This window comes from Ornithodoros turicata, chromosome 2 (assembly GCF_037126465.1).
Source record: "Ornithodoros turicata isolate Travis chromosome 2, ASM3712646v1, whole genome shotgun sequence".
Lineage (NCBI taxonomy): Eukaryota > Metazoa > Arthropoda > Arachnida > Ixodida > Argasidae > Ornithodoros > Ornithodoros turicata.
Genome location: NC_088202.1, coordinates 107,249,270 through 107,262,884, shown reverse-complemented (window position 1 = coordinate 107,262,884; position 13,615 = coordinate 107,249,270). Strand labels below are relative to the sequence as shown.

The 13,615-nt window shown below is 50.5% G+C and overlaps 1 protein-coding gene and 2 long non-coding RNA genes across 5 annotated transcripts in view; 2 read left to right on the top strand and 1 right to left on the bottom strand.

The window, feature by feature from the left end:
- LOC135385929 (adhesion G protein-coupled receptor L3-like) overlaps nt 1-13,615 on the bottom strand; it is a 317,487-nt gene that overhangs the window by 180,096 nt on the left and 123,776 nt on the right. The gene's annotated exons all lie outside the window — the stretch shown is intronic.
- On the top strand, nt 288-1,441 carry LOC135383937 (uncharacterized). Of its 2 annotated transcripts, none has more exons than XR_010420166.1 (3): nt 288-366; nt 422-630; nt 1,383-1,441. It is a non-coding gene; the product is annotated as an uncharacterized LOC135383937 (long non-coding RNA). The 2 variants fall into 2 exon arrangements; XR_010420167.1 differs by having other exon boundaries at nt 294-366; nt 430-630.
- LOC135383936 (uncharacterized) overlaps nt 3,230-13,615 on the top strand; it is a 32,948-nt gene continuing 22,562 nt past the window's right edge. The window contains exon 1 of the long non-coding RNA XR_010420164.1: nt 3,230-3,276. This is a non-coding gene — a long non-coding RNA (uncharacterized LOC135383936). The remainder of the gene's footprint in view (nt 3,277-13,615) is intronic.

Here is a 13,615-nt window from a genome sequence, read left to right as displayed (position 1 = left end):
AAGAAAAGGTAATTGCAGAGGCTGATGCAATGTGAAGACGCCAGGGCACCTCGGCGAGAGCCGAGAGAGAGAGGAGAGGGCGAGAGGCAAGACTGGCAGGTGGCAGTTGGAACCAGTTGGAACTTGGACGCGTCTCGGCAAGTTGGTTTTGTCTTCCGTTGCCGTCGAAAGGATGGTGTACCTCCCTCCTGTGCAGTATTTGCGTGTGTTTTAGTGCGCTTTGTAAGACATTGCGATGACAGTGGTTTCTGTGCAACACATTGTCGATTTCCTGGGAGAGTTATGACGTCAAGAAGACGTAAACGGCGTATGGGCAAGAACGCACTGTGAAACGCCAATCGGACTGCACGTCGCGAATGTTTGCAGGTATGAGTGATAACCGTGATGTTTTGATTACTATGAATTAGATGTTTCATTTAAGAAACTTAGGAGGAACTTGAAGAGAAACAGGATAAGAAGATTCCGAACGTACGGTGGGAAGGGGGTGTATGTCGCGACCTGCATGGAAAACAGGAGTGTCATGTGTCATCTTCTCTGAGAAAATACAAGATGTGAGGTGGCCAACGAACGAAAGGTCCCTGTGGTCCGTGAGTGCATCGCACAGTCAGGCATATGTTTTGTCTAGACACGGTGAGTGATCAGACTTATACTACGTAGTACGTACATGTAGAGATGTATTGAATATTTATTTCTGCTCAGTGTATGCTTTTAGCAAAATAAACTGTATTTACTTGAGTAATATGTGCATTTCTGCGCATTATTTTCATTCATTATTTCATGCATTCAGTGGTCCCAGCTGCCACGTGGCCGGATTCCGGACCACTTAGCAGAGGGGACAACTGGATCAATTCCACTGGTTCCACTTCAAGTGGGACCATCGTGAAGCTGGTTCCACTTTCAACTGGTCCCAGTCACTAAGTGGTCCCACTCCAGATTTTTGCCTGGGTTGGGATCGGGGCCTAGACGGGTCCCACTGAAATCCCATCCGTCAAGTGGTCCCACTTCCTGACTGGTTCCAGATCCCAAGCAGTCCCCATCCCAGAGTGGTTCCCTACTGGGACCACCTGCGAGTGGGGACCAGCATGATACCTGTCTCAAAAACCACTTTGGGCTGGTCCCACTCTAGATTTTTACCTGGGGTGCTTGTAACGCACTTTTGGAGTCGCGATAACCAGATAACCAGTCGCGATAATCAACCAGAGAGCGGGAGATGAGCAGGACACAATGAAGATAAGAGCCATGGCTTGTAACTCAGTTGCAGTTGCTGACGTGAGGTGTAATAAACGAGCGTGCGTACACTTTTTTCAACTCAGGCACTACGTTTGCACAGGCGGATTCAGAGTGTACATGATGTGTCCATGAACATATTTATTCTCTTTTAGTGCAGCGACGCAGAGGCTAACTGAGCTGTCGAAGTACAACTGTTGAGACTGATCTCTTCGGAGGAAGACCATGCACGTTGATATGAACAGGTACTTGCAGGGCCCATGGTGGTTCCATATGTTGCACTACGAGCTTGTGCTTGGGGAGGGTGGCATGTTTAATGGGGGGAAAAAACAAAGGCAAAGGTTAGCTATACAAGAGCCTTGCTATTTTGCTAAACAAAGGAGGACTGCCTCTGCACTAGTCGCTGTTGTTCTGGCAGGCACTGCAGGGAGCCATCACGAAGGCCCAAGAGTCCAGCGCCCCGAAGGAACCCTAGCTGCACAGTTCCTCAGCGTGCTCAGTAGGGCCAAGTTGTACCGACAGGGAAAGCTCTGGGTATAGCACAGATGGACGAGACAACGCCGGAGACTAGACCGGTGTCCTCTGTACCGGTGACAGTTGAGAAGGATGTGTCCCACGTCCGCTTCTACATGACACGCGGGGGAAGAGGCTACAGGCTATGATGGGGCAATACGCATTGGTGTTGGTGGTACTGCTAAAAGCGCTCGCGTTGTCGGCCTCACAGAGGTGGGCAATGACACGACTAACGCTCTGGTGGGATGTGAGGCCTGGGCCAACTTCTAACGAAAGTCTGCCGACGTATGTTTGACAGGATCTGAGGAAAACCCAGGAAAAACCCCGGACAGCACAGCCGGAATCGGGTTTGAGCAATACGGTTTGCGTGTAGCCTGAGGCAGGTCGCTGGCGTCTACACTCTTAAAAATGAGGGGGGGGGGGGGGGGGGTGTCGAGGTAGCTTGCCGTTGTTGGCCGCACTCAAGTGGGCATCGTCACGACTATAGCCAAAAAAAAGGAAAAGAAGGTGGGAGAAAGGGGAGTTGAGGACTTCAAAGTGGTGTAGAAGCAGGATGACCGGTACTGATTGGATGGAAGCACACCGGGTGAGAGGTGTACTAGAGTGGTCTCTCCGCTAGGCCCGTTGCTTGGAGAAAGCGCACGAGGCCGCGAGGTTTTGAAAGTCGTTCCGCACAAGAACCTTCGGGGAAGAGGACGTCCGTCAGTATACCAGGCCTGGCGTGGGGAAGATGGGTTTCCCGCATGGCATGGTATGCACGGCATTCTGTCAGGATATGCGCAATTGTCTCCGGATGATTACAGTGTCCGCAACTGGAATCCTCCCTGGAGCCTCTTAAAAATGAACTTCACCACATAGCACGCTCCTAGCCAACCATCACCCCGAATGACAACGTTCTCGCCCTAGATTTGTTGAAAACAGGAGGAGGAGGCTATTTTGTGCCCATTATGCACGACACAAAATAGGCTCCTCCTCCCCTTTTTCAACAAATCAGGGGCGAGAACGTTGTCATTCGGGATGATGGTTGGCTAGGAGCGTGCTATGTGGTGAAGTTCATTTCTAAGAGTGTAGGACCTAGCAAGGTGTGGCGATGATGGCGAGTTGCCTACCTCATGAAGTGCTGTATAGACTGTATGACAGTTATCGGTGGCTGTTTGGGCTCCGCCAAGACAATAGCTGTTGACGTAGACCTGTGGACTCCAATGCGCACCTTGCTGTTTGCCAGTATGCTTTCCAACGTATGTCCTGAAGTGACGCATAAGTTATGCAAAAAGAGATATGATATGCCATCATTTGACGTATGAGACATCGATGTAAATCGAAAAGCGCCCTGGTAGTGAGCCCCAGCGGGAACTTCAGAGGTATCGTAGAACACTAAGCCGGAACTCCGCTCTTTCTTTTATGCAGCACACTTCTGCTCTCCACGGCAGGCGGCGGTCGAGGACATATACAGGGGAACCTGTGATGTGTTACGCGGCGCACCAAATGCCCGCTTACGTGGAGCTAGGGGGTTCTTCACATGTCGACGAGCGAAGGGTAAATATAGTCTTGTTTAAACGAGATATCCATGCCTCTGTATGTGCCAGGAATGTACGATGGGCGTTCAAGTCAAACCGGGACTTTTCATTTTTCGCAAAAGTAAAATGAACTTACAGGCGAGAAATTAGTTTTATTTTTCAACGTGATCTCCAGCTGCACTAATGCACTTGTCCCAGCGTTTCACGATGGCTTGGATGCCAGCAGCGTAGAAAACCTTACCGACGCGTAGCAGCCATGATCGGACCGCATTCTTGACCTCGTCGTTGCAGCTGAAGTGGCGGCCCCCAAGGAACGCCTTCAGTGGCCCGAAGAGATGGAAATTCGCTGGGGGCGAGGTCTGAGTGTAAGGGGGATGTGGCAGCAACTCCCAGCCAAGTTTCTGTAAGGTGCGTGTCATGAGATGCTCGGTATGCGGGCGTGCATTTTCCTGTAGGAGGAGGACTCCTTTGGTGATGAGGCCCTGCTTTCCGAAACTGGAGGTGTTCATGAATGATAGTGTTCAACGTTCCCGAAGAAAGGTCCGTCTTTCGAGCCAGTTCGAGACATGTTATCCGTCGGTCCTTGAGGATCAGGCGCTCCACAAGTTGGATGTTCTCAGGAATTCTGACACTGGGCTTTGAGCCTCCTCGGCCGGGATCGTCCTACACTGATGTACGGCCGTTTCGGAACCGTTTGCACCACTCAAACGCTTTGCTGCGGCAAAGTGTGTCGTTGCCATACTGAGCCTGAAGTATTCTCTGAATTTCAGATGACTTTACGCCTTCATTCACGAGAAACTTAATGGCAATTCTCTGTTCGATGCGGGCGCTTACCTCGTTGTCGGCCATCTTGTCTAGCACGTGTCCTCTGTTTTGCACAAACTTTGGACCACTACGTGGTGAACGCGGAGGCCTGTCGCGTGTGAAAATGATGAAAAAGAAGTAGCGGGAGCCATTTGTACACTCAGGAGACAGAAAGTCCCTGTTTGACTTGAACGCCCCTCGTAGCTACAACATCGAAAGCGCTCCGAAAACGGCGTTAGAACGCTGGCCACTTTTCCCCCGATGACGAAACATATATGTCGTCAGCGTTGAAGCTCATTCACACGCCCTGTGGAAAAGGGCCTGGTGAGGCGGCCCTGACTATGCTATCCAAGACAGGCAATTAATGACCAACAAATACTTTTCAACAATGTGCCACAATGCAAGAGTGAGCAACAATGTAGGCAGTCCATTATTAATTTCTGAGAAAACAGACACGTAATAACTTTTTGTGTTAAACATCATTGTACGGCAAGTTTTGGTTTTACATCATTCGATTTATTTTACTTTCTATACACATACGCGAATATAACGATCCTGGGTTCAACAACCTACAAAGATATTTCATAACGCCTATTATCACTTTTATGCAAATAAAATTGCGTTTATATTTGCATCGCCTGATTTCGGCATAAACAATTCCCTCGGTTGCAGCGTAGCACAACCCCATTTCGCACCGATTTCTTTAATTATTCAATCAACGTCAAATCAAGAAGCCTTCATTTCGACGTAGTCTTCAGAGTGCGTGCGAAATAAGGCCACGGGTTCTTGCTTTTCCCCACGAGGTCGTCCATGTGGAGAAAAGTGACTTTGCCCCGTTAAATATGGCTCCAAATTGGGACCCCTCGTGTCAATTATGTGTCGTTCTAACTTTCGAAAGCCTCCAGCTTTATATCTCTGCTAACGGGAACTCCCAATAAAAGAACAGGATCGATAGTTTCATGAGCCTTCTACCCGCCTGCTCACAATCACTAAAATGATACAAGCAACGCTAATTAATTTCAAACTGTCAGATACCAAAATTGAGAGCCTTAATTCCAGGTTTCACGTTTCGAGGCGCAGGCTTATCCTTGTCCTTGTTTCGCTGTCATCGGTGGCAGCCACTTTGTTGACGCCAACCCAATATGGAGTTTCCTTTTTGCTGTAAGGATACTTCATTCCTGCGCATGCTAATTAATATACTTGTTCTTTTTGCTCGACTTCTCGACAAGTCGGCGCCATGCAGGGCAGATATCAGAGCACTTGCAATCAGTTGTAAGCAACACCACTTGTAAGTGAGGGCGGAAATGATTGCCTCGCTGTCAGGATGTTGCATTCCATTCGCGACTGCTCCTTGTGTTCATTCAGAACAACGAACCCACCTCCAATAATTCGGATCGTACAAGTTTTTTTCTGGGCATTTTGCCATGTTCTTAATTAATACTTCAGCGCAGTGAATCTATATGCTCATTCGGGCTTTCAATGTGTGCTCATGCACGGCAAGATTACTCGCCGTCGCTTTTATACGTTCCGTAACCACGATCAGTACCGAAAGTACGCTTTCAAAAGTCTTTTTGCGCGTTCCAACTGTTCCTGCTCCTTCACGGGACAAGTGTGAATAGTAAATGTGCCTCTGTAGCCTGAGTTACAGGCCAAATCATGACCAGAGAATAGAAAGCTCTCAGTAGACAATGCTACTGGAGCTTACATGGATATGCCTTGAGTAGTCGTTTGCACGGACGACTGGCGAGTGCCATTGAGTTGTCGAGTTCATATCACTAAATTCAGTACTTCGTACTGTTGCACACTTCCTGGCCAAACTGGCCGAAAACCTAGTTGCCAACGGACGAAAGAAACGGGGTTATGAATATCCTTTCTCATGGCAAGACGAAAAAAGCACGTTCGATGTATTTGTCATCCAGCATGGCACGCGCCCATCATGTGCTGATAATGTATGTGCGTGCTGTAGGAAATACGACTAGAGCTCTCATTCTGCAACCTATCTGCCTTCAAAGCGAATATCGCGTTGGATGCATTTGCGGTTGTACGCGAGAAGAAAGAAAAAAGTCCACTTTCGTTGTTGGTACCTTTTCGTACGTGTTATCGCGTTCCTCGATGCAGGGTCTACGCGATGGATGCTATGTTCCCCCAAGCAGCTGTAATTACGTAAACGACGCTTCTTTTCAAACTGATGGAAGCCCATTTTCTTTGCGTCCCCTTATTTCTCTTGCAGGCAGCTAACACCCTCGCAAAAGAAGTAAGGCAATGTTGTTGTCGACAACAACGGTGCTGATCACACGCGTCGCCGCCGCCACCGCTGCTGCTGCTGCTGCTAACGACGCGTTCCGCAGGGAATAAACGACTCGGGATTCTCGTAGGGGAGCCCAGATTATGCAAAGTGGTTCTACTCTCTGTAACGAGCCACATGGTGCTAAGTATTCGCATCTGGATGTCATCCCCCCTGACACAAGACCATACACCTGTAGTTCGGGACAGGACCGTGCTCTTCCCTTTTTTCATGGGAATTTAAGATATGCGGGGTCGTAAAGCACGCACTCTTTGTAGTTATTTCTCAAACGAGAGCGTAGTGCGAGGATTAACAAAGCTCCGACGGTGGTCGCCGCGTTAATTCTCGAAAGCATCATGTAGGGGGAACTGCCTCGTCATCAACGAAAGGTGGCATATTTTTGCGCACCTTACGTATCAATGCCTATTCCTCTGCCACGTCCAGTACTCTACGTCATGAATATCCCCTAGTCCGATAAGCTTGAAAGAACAGTGCTGATTGTTACGAACAATTATACGTCTTTGTTAATAGCCTGAGCGCAGATGTTATCTAAAACAATCTCTTAAAAAAATGCAATAGAGAGACAGCTCGCGTAATCAAGACTGATTGTTGCCCCTCTGCATTGGAAGGAGGAGGTACAGTAATTACACAGTAATTTCTTGCCTCAGGTGCACATGTCTTGTCCTATGGCAATCACCTGTATAGTGTAAGTTTCACACCATACAGAAAGGTGTCTTGTAAAACACCCTCTCTACATGGTGCATAAGAAGGCACTATTTCAAAAGACATATTGTGCAGAAAATACCATCAGGGAGGTGTATTCTATATTACACGGCGTTCCACACTTTTTTTTCTTTAAAATTGTCAACGCTATCGTTACTCGTTTCAGTTGAGCCTGTGGAATAAAAAAAAAAAGAGGTGCAAAAAGCACCTGGTTTTGTCACGCTGAAAGGTGTCCAAAAACAACAACATATATATTGTGATGATGAAGTGGGGAGGTCCAAAAATTAATGTGTACTGGGATGGTTATTATGTTAAGTGGAAGCTTTGTCGTGAGACATGGTTGCGATGGCAAGTCCGCAACTAGGCGGGAAGCATGCAGCTGTTTAGCGACGTAGCTCCGGAATTTTGACTATGATGAATGGAGGTTGATGAGGGCGCTGTGCGTTCGAAAATCACACACTCCAGGCAGCAAACATGGCCGAGGATATGATGTAATTGAGCACTCTGCCTGCACATGTGGAACTGAATTCCCAATTAACTGCTCTAAATATGCTACACCTTCGCTTCCTCTTCCAGGCGAACTTGCAATCCACAATGCTGCCTTATGGGGCATTCAGACCTTAATAAGCGGACGTAGGATGCAGACCTTACAAACCCTGCCGTGCGCTCGTCTAAAGGGACGGTTGCATGCGGGAAATCATCTATGAAATCAATAGCACTATGTTCGGCATCGGTCGACAATCTACTTTGCTAATTTTTTCGTCCTAAAGGCACTTAGATATTAAATAAACGAATTTTAAATATCAGCGCTGCTTCCGCAGCTGCAGAGGCTCCGGCGGCGTGGCGTCACTCGCTAATCCGAGGAGTGAAGCCGGCGATAGAGGAGGAAAAGGGCGCCGTTCAGACGCCCCGTATGTTTGTGAGACGCCCGCACAGCCACGGCATTCCTTTTCTCAAGGTGGCGCCCTCACTGGTTCTTAGGAAGTGACGCTTTCTCGTTTTTCCAGAGAGGGAATCTCTGCATACTCTCAACATCCGAAGCCTACTCTTACCATGTATTCCGTGGGATAGCAGTGAAACTACAGTTTTGCGTGGGATTTTCGATACCGTGGTCAGTGGTATAGGAGGAATACTAAAGTTTATTGTGAGGGATAGACCTCAGTGAGACCTCCAAAGGAACACGTTTTCTACTTCACCGTCGCCGATGGGGTTCCTGTAGACAGCGTCCTGGACGCTGTCTGTAATTTGGTCGGTGATGACCCTGTGCACCCCGTCCAGCATCAAACTGCAGTCAGTTTCCAAGTGACAGCAAAGAACACGTCAGCTCGTGATAGATTTCTTGAAGCTGTAAAAGTTGCTTTGGACGACATCGAGGCGCACGTGGAACCAGGGGCGGATCCAGAATTTTTCTGAGGGGGAGGGGTGGTCATGCCTTGGATGGAAAGGATGGCTGGGCTTGGGCACGGGCCGATACAATTGGACGGAGACAGCTCGACGATTTGGTCAGTCAGCTGGCCAATCCCTCCACGGTCAGATCGCCAGCGGCTTTCAAGATTAACCGCACCTGAGTTGGGAGGCGCTGAAGAAAAAGCTCCCTGAGAATGCCGTCATCAATGTTTTTTTCACCATTAAGCTGATGCATGCGGCGCAGTAACTCTGTCGGCTTCTGGTCCCCGAGATCCTCAACTGTTGTAGTCTGCGCTGCTCAGAAACAGCCGTGCGCCAAATGAGTTCTTCCATGACCGTATCGTAAGGGCGGTTGGCTGGGGGATTCCCAATTAGGTCCCGAATTTCACTAGCGACGTCCGTGGGCAATGCGCAGATGATGTGCCCGAACGTAGTTGCTTGCGGAGTGATCCGACGTGCGGCGAATTGCGCTTCCACCCGACCAAACCACAACTCTGGATCGTGTGTGTAGTAGCTCGGGAAGCGCACAGGCAGTGCTTCCGCCTGAGCCAACAACAACAACAACAAATAAGTTAATGATAATGAATGGGGAAATTCGCCACGTAAGGTGCGGCCCACTACCCCAAGGCACAATGGGGCAGGATGAGATGTGTCCTGATCATGAGGTGATGAACGACGCTAAATAGGGTCGATAGTCAGTGGAGTCAGTAAGACATCAGAACGGTAGGCAAAACCACAGCACACAAAAACACACACACAGCACACAGGTACGCAGGCAGATCATAGGGTAGAGAGGAGACCAGTGTCCCGGAGAAAAATCTTGAAATACTCAAGAACTTGGCGATGGTCAATCTGGTTAGACCAAGGGCCGAGAATGGTTGCCAATGTGAATGGTGCGGCCGTGATCGACTGCAGGCGACACTGTAGAGCTGCTCTTTGGGAGGTGTACAGATGGCAGTCGAGGAGCACATGCTTGTTATCCGCCAAAAGAGCACAGCAGAGCATCGAGTCGGAGCGGCCGATCAGATGCTTGAAATGGGGGGGGGGGTGAATGCAACCCCAAGACGAAGCCTGTGTATCAGCGACGCAAAATGGCAAGGCACACGAGAAGGCATGGTGAAGCCGAAGTCAGGGTCCACCTTCACGCATCAGAACTCTTGATGGAACGTCCCGAGACCATTGTGCATGTGCGAGAGGCCTCACCACATCATTAAGGAAGGTTCGCCTGTCGCCTTTGGGGAGGGTAATCCGCACGCTTGATCGGGAATGATACGCAGCTGCTGCAGCCTCGTCAGCCTCTTCATTGCCGCGGATGTCGCAGTGTGCAGGAACCCACTAGAAGTAGATAGTGTGCCCGCTGATCTCAAGACGGATTAGTTCCTCCAGTATGTCCACCACCACAGGCGCAAGTGATCCACGAATAACCATGTTCGCTATACACTGGAGAGCTGCCTTGGAGTCGCAGTATATCACCCAACTGCTGACAGCGGCGGACGTAATGTGCTTGAGGAAGAACAAAATGGCATGCAACTCTGCAGACGTGGATGAGGTGCGATGCGAGAGACGGTATGCGTGGCACGACGACATAGTCGGGATTGTAAAGGCAGCAGTGGAGCAGTGTAAGTTGGTCGACCCATATGTGAATACTGCAGTGTGCGAAAGGTAACGGCACTGCATCATGTCTAGCGCAAGTTGTTTCAACACGGGTGCTGCGACGTGATCCCTCTTGCTCATGAGCCCAGGAATGGTAGTGGAGATCGAAGGTATCGAAAAGACCCACGGATGGGGACCTGGGGACGACTGACCTTCCAACAAAAGCCGGTAGCAAGGGCTTTACAGCAGCGATGCAGTGAGAGAGAGAGAGAGAGAAATACATGATGACGATGATATGGGGATGACTTCCGCTCATTGAGCAGAATGCTACCCCATTGCTATTGGGGGGAAATGAGAGAATGGTGATGAGGATGATGCTGACGACGCTGACAGGGTTTTAGAGAGAGTCGATCAGGCCGGTAGTTTGCAGGAATTTGATGAAGGGTCGTAAGACGGACATCTGCGTTCGTGTGTCCCATGGTCCCAAAATGAGTCTGAGGTCAAGGGGTCGGCTGTCAATCCGCGCAAGGTCCCTTGCCAACAAGTGACGCTCCCTCCTATAAGTGGCACATGCGATGATCACATGATCCGCGGTCGCTGGCACACCACACTCCGGGCACAAGGGACTACTGGCACACCCTATCTGGTAACGGTAGTACGGCGAAAAGGCAACATTCAGCCGTAAGCGATGTAGGAGCGACTTAATGACGCGCGGTAGAGATGTCGGTAAGCGACACGAGAATGTTGGGTCTACAATTCCCAGTATGGTACTGGCCCGGACATCCCGACGCCATTGTTCGACGGATGAGGAGGCAGCCCAGTCACGAAGAAGGGACCGTCTGTCCCCCCTTGGGAGAACAATCGGGACACACTTGCCCTGGTGGTGAGCGGCCGCTGCGGCAGCGTCGGCAACGTGATTGCCAGATATTCCGCAATGACCCGGTATCCATTGAAAAGCGACGGTGTGGCCGTGGGCAGTTATGGATTTCAGTAGGCGTAGAATGTTTATCACAAGTGTGGCCAGTGAGCCGCGGAGACCTGAGGTTTTCAGGCAGCGAAGAGCTGACTTGGAGTCCGTACAGACTACCCATCGCCGTGGATCGCAGGTGGCCGCATATTGTAAGAACAGCAGGATTCCGTACAGCTCGGCTGAGGTCGAAGAGGTGCGATGGGACAACCGGCAACCCCGGGTGAGCGGTATCGAGGGTATCACAAAAGATGAGGATGACGAAGAGAGAGAGAGCAGAGATGCAGTGAGAAATGTTGCTCTGCCTCCGCTTTTTGAGCTTCGAAACCAAGGGGTGACGACGGTGTTCCGCGACGAGGCGTAGATAATGGCGCACAGTTTCTCTGAGACGTAAGACCTCTACTGGCAGCTCGCGGGCCTCTGCCACCACCATGCGCGTTTCAGCGGCGCGGGGTACACCGAGGCAGATACTCAAGCTTCTGGCCAACATGCACCGAAGCCTCTGTTCAGATGTTCTTGAGATACCGTGTAAGACCGGGAGGCTGTAGAGAATGGTTCCCCGAACCAATGCCCCATGAATCGATAGGAGCGATTCCTGATCAATCCCCCAGGCAGTGCCAGCGAAGTGAGAAATGACATTGGTCCAGCGCTGAACTTTCGCTTCCAGGTACCTGTTATGGGCGCTCCACGAGAGATTGGCATCCAAGATAACACCGAGGAATTTATGGCACTTCACTTGGCTGAGTGTATTATTGCCTAGCGAAAGAGGGAAGGCGCTCATGCGTTTCCACGTGAACGGGAGCACAACTGTCTTCTCAGCCGAGGTGTCCATGCCAGCCTTGGTGAAGTAATGCTGAACAGCATCCAACAAGTTTTGAAGGCGGCGTTGAATCGCTGGCCTTGATTTACCGGTGGTCCAAACGCACACATCGTCTGCATATACAGAGAGCTGAACTTTGCGATGAACGCAACGCTTGATATCCGCCATAACCAAATTGAATAGGATGGGGTTTAATACACCTCCTTGAGGAACGCCTTGGGTCAAAACTGTTTTTTGCGTGTCACCATCCCGAGTGTTGGACAAGAAGTCAGCCACCCAGACAAAAAGCCTGCGAGACACTCTAGCCCGGAGGAGGGTGTACAATACATAAGTGTGACTGGCCGTATCATAGGCACGTTTGACATCAAGAAACACAGCCTCGACAATCCTCTTGCAGCTCTTGGCGACTTCAACAGCAGTCGCAAGGTCCAAAAGGGAGTCAACTGAGCTACGGTGCCGATGGAAGCCCGCCATCTCATCAGGGACAACGTGATTCCTTTCCAACCACCATTTCAGCCTGTGTAGAACCATCCGCTCCATCACCTTACCAACACAACTGGTAAGCCCAACTCGACGGAAAGAGGACAGGTGCGACGAATGCCTGCCAGGCTTGAGCAATGGGACCACCATGGCTTCCTTCCAGCTTGCGGGTACCTTGCCAGATCTCCATGAGCTGCTGCATATAAACAGCAAGGTTCGAAGGCCCTCAGCGCCACGATTTCGAAGAGCGGAATAGGTGTTTCCTTCTGCACCAGGGGACGATTTCTGATTTGGGTCGGGACAAGCGAAGGGCAGTTTTAAGCTCGGCAGAGAAAAATCCGCATCCAGCTGTGCGTTCGACGGGAGCGTTATACGCTCAAGATCCTCGCGAAGTTCAACCATGTAGGTATGAAACGTTGCAGTTCCCGCAGCTTCCGCAGCCGCCGCCACAGTTCCGCAGAAGTCCACAGCTACGTCTACCTCAGACTTGTTGAGGATCAGAGCAAGTGACCCCAGTGGATTGGTGCGTGGAAGGCCATCTCGCAAGCTACGCGCAACTTCCAAATTCTGGCGAGTCAACTGAAGGGCGACAGCGTCTCACAAAACCGGCGCCAACGCTGTCGATCAAGGGCTCTCAACCTATGTTGAGTGAATGACGCGCTGCGACAATATCGGAAAGTAAACCCGTGCGTCGGGCTCTTCGCTCAGCTCTTCTACGGCAATCACGTAGCTGTTCTACCTGGAGACTAGAGCCCGTATGTCCTGCTGCAACAGGTACATGTTTGGAGGACTCACGAAGAGAAGTTGTCAACACCTCCGAGAAGTGGTCTGCGGTCATCTCCCGCTGTGATGACACCTCACATTGCTCCCGGAACACCTTCCAGTTAACCAGACGAACGGACCTATTGCCACGTTGCATGGTGCATCCAAGGGGATGAAACTCGCGAGTTCCTTTGCGGACTAAAGTGAGGCGCTGCGAGCCTTTCGCGTCATCAAACGTCATGAAACGTCAAAATTTTTACGTCGAAGCGCGAGTTCTCTACCGAGATCATCCCATTGGCTCCTGCGGCCGCTCCCCTGGTATGCGAGCGCTCATTGGTCGGTTTGAAATTTTAACCCTTTCGTGGCGCGCGTAAGCGGGCACCGCCGTGTCTGGGGTGGCAGAGAAGCTCGCCGTAAAGTAAATATGGTGCAGCGGGGACGCACGCAAAGCATCTTTGCCGGTACCGCTTTGGATGGTTTTTAGTGCCCATCGATACCGACTCTGCAAAACTCGTATC